This window comes from Bidens hawaiensis, unplaced genomic scaffold, assembly GCF_021521415.1.
Source record: "Bidens hawaiensis isolate Kalapana, Puna unplaced genomic scaffold, B.hawaiensis_p1.1 tig00031836_1, whole genome shotgun sequence".
Classification (NCBI taxonomy): domain Eukaryota; kingdom Viridiplantae; phylum Streptophyta; class Magnoliopsida; order Asterales; family Asteraceae; genus Bidens; species Bidens hawaiensis.
Window position 1 is genome coordinate 272,673 of NW_027495391.1, and position 4,705 is coordinate 277,377.

At 31.6% G+C, this 4,705-nt stretch overlaps 1 long non-coding RNA gene across 1 annotated transcript; it reads right to left on the minus strand.

Moving 5' to 3' along the window:
• Nucleotides 1-2,186: 2,186 nt before the first annotated feature.
• LOC143582669 (uncharacterized) lies at nucleotides 2,187-2,593 on the minus strand. The gene is made up of 3 exons (XR_013144011.1): nucleotides 2,579-2,593; nucleotides 2,414-2,509; nucleotides 2,187-2,239 (listed from the first exon to the last, which is right to left on the minus strand). It is a non-coding gene; the product is annotated as an uncharacterized LOC143582669 (long non-coding RNA).
• Between the last annotated feature and the right edge of the window lie 2,112 nt (nucleotides 2,594-4,705).

Genomic DNA, 4,705 nt, shown 5'->3' on the forward strand with positions numbered 1-4,705 from the left:
CGACACACATCACGTAAATATATTTTATAGCCCGACTATAGAACACTAGAGAGATAAATAGATTTTTGTGAAAGTTTTGTTGATCAAGAACACTAATCTTATTGGTAAACTTTTTTTAAAAATGAATGAAGTTAAGTATGTTAGTAATTTAAGAATTCAAGAGATAGAGATGACAAAATTGATTTATAAGGGTGCAGATAGATGTGAATTAATCCGATCTACATCATCTTCCTGATTATCCGATCAGGAGTTTCCCAACTAACATTTCTATTGAACGGAAAAGATCACTTACACGCCAAGTATTTCACTGAAAAAAGTGTAATGATTACCTTGTACAATTGTTTAACTACTCCAAGAAAGTGATCACCTTATACATCTCACTAATCTCAAGAGGTAGGTATCACCTCTCTCACATATCACCAAACAAGAATGGTGAATTCCTCATAAACTAATCATTATTACAATGTTAGTGATAACCTTACAACATCAAGAACATCAAAAGAAAAAAAATAGTATTGTTTAGTTATAACATGACTCTTCTTATTTGCTATTAATCTTATCTTTTAAAATTTGATGTTAAATATTAAGGAACGTAGAGAGAGAGATTTAACTTAGATATGAATATGAGATTGTTTATAGCAGAGAGGGTGCGAAAAGTGGTTATTAATTTATAGAAATTACAACAAAACACACGGACGAGGGATACCATTAATGACGAACGTCCGGCCCACATCACTTTAGATTGTGTGCATGTGAACGTTGTGCCTAGTCTTGTCCACTTTTTTAACCCTTTTCGGATGTTTCGAATTTCTTTTGAGGTTTCTTGAAGCACATTTGACCCTTGTCAAAGTCCACAAGAGTATTCAACATTTTGGTAAGATTTACTTTTGTAATATGGAAAGTGTGGTTGATACATTCATTTCGAATTTCGGCTTTATCATTATATAGAAGGTTGTTCTACAGAGTAAAAATACTTTGCAATCCAACCATAAGAAGTAAGTTACACCTGCTTATTTGAGTTTAAAGTCTTTAAATTATTTCATAAAACCTTAGCCAAGATGTTTTGAAAATCATTTTGAGTATTCTTTAAATTTGTAATTTGAATTCGAATTTCGAATAACCAATCAGTTCCTTATCCAAACCAAATTATAAATTTGGTTTTCAAATCGAATTTGAATCCAAAATTTTCAAATTGAACCGACCGATTATTCTATTTTCAGCAACTATATTTGACTAGAGGTTCACATTCTGGTTAACTGGTTAACCAATAACCGGTTAATAATTGGCGGGAAATAACCAGTTAGACCGGTTTTTCGGCTTTGACTGGTTAGACCGAACCAGTTGGTAACCGGAAAAACCAGCTTTTAATAAAATGATAATAAAAAAATCGGTTAACCGGTTTGTAATTGGTTTCGAAATTAATAATATAAACCAGTTTCTAACCAGCGCTTTTTTCGGTTAGTAACCGGTTTGAGAAATGGTTAGAAACCGGTTAGACTATGCACTCTATATTTGACACTAGGTTAGGTACCCGTGTAGAACACGGGTTAAAATAAATAAATTTATTTAAATAATAGCACAATGTGAAATATAAAAAATATGTTCAACATATAAAAAAATATAATATATAATTGAATAAATTACACAATACACAGTATGGAAATAAAAATTGCAAATTCGTAAATCTCTAAATATTTTTTTTATACAATATTTGTAACTTTATCATCCATATTAAAATTATTAGTTTCACTTTATTTTTGTTTCAACTATATATAATGGAACACATAACTGGCCATATGTTAAACATGTTGTCTCAAAAACAAACAAATTATCTAAAGCAATCGGCCTTGTCTTTTATTAATCTTCATTGAGAACCAAACATAAAGTGAAAATTTCTTTTTTTGAAATTTGAAATTAATTATTTTATCTAAATCAATGTGAAAATTCATTGTTTATAAAAACTTAATATTAATAGCTAGTACAATATATTAAAAACTAAATAATATATACTTAAAATAATATATATTAAAGCAAATTGGACTTGTAAATATATACTTAAAATAAAATTCCATAATTAAAGCAAATTGTCAAAAAAAGCATGAAGTTAACAAAAGTCATGGCTTAGAATCAAGTAACCCTTGAGCACTCATCAACAGCCTTAAACTTGTTCTCATTTACCCTCTGTATTTGTAACATCAAAATATATTACAGGCTTCCTCTTAGGTTCATTCCATTGTTGCTGCAAACGTAAATGTAGATAGTCAACGGTCTTCGTGTTTAGTCTTCTCTTTGACTTTTAAGGTCAAATACATTATATATTTTCCAGCTTTAATTAATATGATTATCTTTAAATTTAGACAAGTCCACATTTATTTTACTTAATATAGTTGAAAGTACAAAGGTCAACTTTTACCTCTATAACAGCAGCCAAACGCAAAATCGTTGCTTCACACCAAGGTCGTCCTATTAGTTGCAGCCCTATTGGAAGTCCCTGCTTATCATAACCAACCTAGGCAGACGCAGACAACAACATAAGACATGAGGAGTAGTTACGTTTATCATTTCCATACACACTTACAGGGACAGAAATGGCCGAGAATCCAAGAACATTTGCTGTCAATCCATATTTCATTAGGCTAGCTGAACAACACACACATATAATAATAATTAGACTCACATTCCATTTTGTTTGTATAAATAACAGATACATCTTTTCTTAAGTTAACTATGCACCTATAACCTCCAGATCCGATCACCACAAGCAAGTGCACTCGGGTGAATCTTAGGTGCAGTCATGCTGGACAATAACGCAATTAGATCATGAAAACAATCAACATATACATACATACATACATACATACATACATACATACATACATACATACATACATACATACATACATATAGTAGCTGCTGAGCTTATCATACCCTGTTGAAGGGGTCACAATAATGTCCACCTTCTTGAAGATTTCTATGTGGTAATACATTAATCTCCGTCTGTAGCATATTAAATTATAATTATTTCTCTAGCTATAGAAATCATAATAAAGAATTTTTTTTTTACCTAAGACGTTGGGCAGCAACATAGTCTGAGCATGTGAATGACTGAATAACTGCCAAATTTATACGACTATCCAATGCAAGTTTCTGAAAGTTCCTGCATGAAAAACAAACAACCTATCATTCACCAAAAGTCCATTTTTAATGTTTATAGAATTCTGAAATCGTTTTACTTGTAAATTAAGACTACTATAGTAACATTAAAAATTATATTTCTCATTAAACTCAAAACAATTACAATAAAGTTGTGATTAACATGTTTGTAATTATACATAACAAAACACACATACCTTTCTAGGAATCGAGGCATTAATGAGCACAGGGCTTCACTACGATATGAAACGATATGTGCTATGCGCATCTTTTGAAGCTCTGGTATAGTAATCTCTACTATCTTGGACCACAGAGAAAGCAAATTATTGCAAGCTAGAAGAAGTAACATTTAAGTAGATATATAGACTTACTTCACACCCATGCATCTCTGATAATGAAGTAAGAACTTGTCCACAGACACCAGATACGTCAGGCGAGTTTACATCATCAAACCACTGAAAGAGTGGTACACATAGACATATTTAGTACTCTTTAAGACCTTATTAGGTAAAAGTATAAATCTGTGTCCGTTTCAACTTAATTATATATCTTAACACAGTAATCGGCGAGGCATGGATTATTTGAGGACACGCCGGAGCAATTAAGAACTATACCTTAGTCGCTGTAGCAATCGGCGAGGCATGGATTATGATGATAAGACGTAATGAATCTTCTAGTGCTGGATCGAGAAGAAGAAAGATTTGAGTTTGTTTTTCATTTTTTGTAGTTTATTAATTATAATATATGACTTTAATAATCCTTTTATATATATTAACTAATTTTAAAAATTTAAAGAAGATGGAACCTCTAAAAGAAGTGCTGACATATGAAAAGATTAACAAACCTGAGCTTGCTGAGGCTAAAGTTCCTTTGTTTCTTCGGGCTTTGCAAACTCTTCCTCGGTTTGAGGTTCACAATTTGCATCTGAAAGAAGTTGTTTTAAGGATGCAATGGTTTCTTTTAGTCCTTCACATTCAATTATCTTGCAAAAATCAAAAATATTGATACATCAGAAAACAAAGAATATCAAAAGGCAACAGAAATCTGCAATGGACGTTTAAGATTGTACCTTTTGGTTGAGCTGTTCTTGTATTAGTCGATGCTCCTCGGTTTTCACCTGTTAATCAAAATGATATAACATCTATGCAATAATAATAAACATAATCATCGAAATTCACAAAATTGAAGAACATTTGGTAAAACAACAAATAAATAATCGACCCTAAGAAGAATAAGGAACACGATTTAGAGTTTATATCAAAACAAAAATAAAGATAAAAGGCACATATCGAACATAATTTCATAAATTATGAAATCGAAGAATAAACAATGGTGAGATGCTGCTTGTTAATCAATTCATGCCTAAATACATACTGAAATCGATTTAGGGTTTATATAAATAATTAACGAACACCGAATCATATGAGAAAGTAAGAACTATAACATACGAGCCTGAGGTCTTTGAAAGACTGGTGTACCAAAAGGGTTGTCGGCGGACCAGTGGTGGAATCAGGTGAGAAAAAGGGGGTGGCAGTGGCGGTTGCGGCTGCAA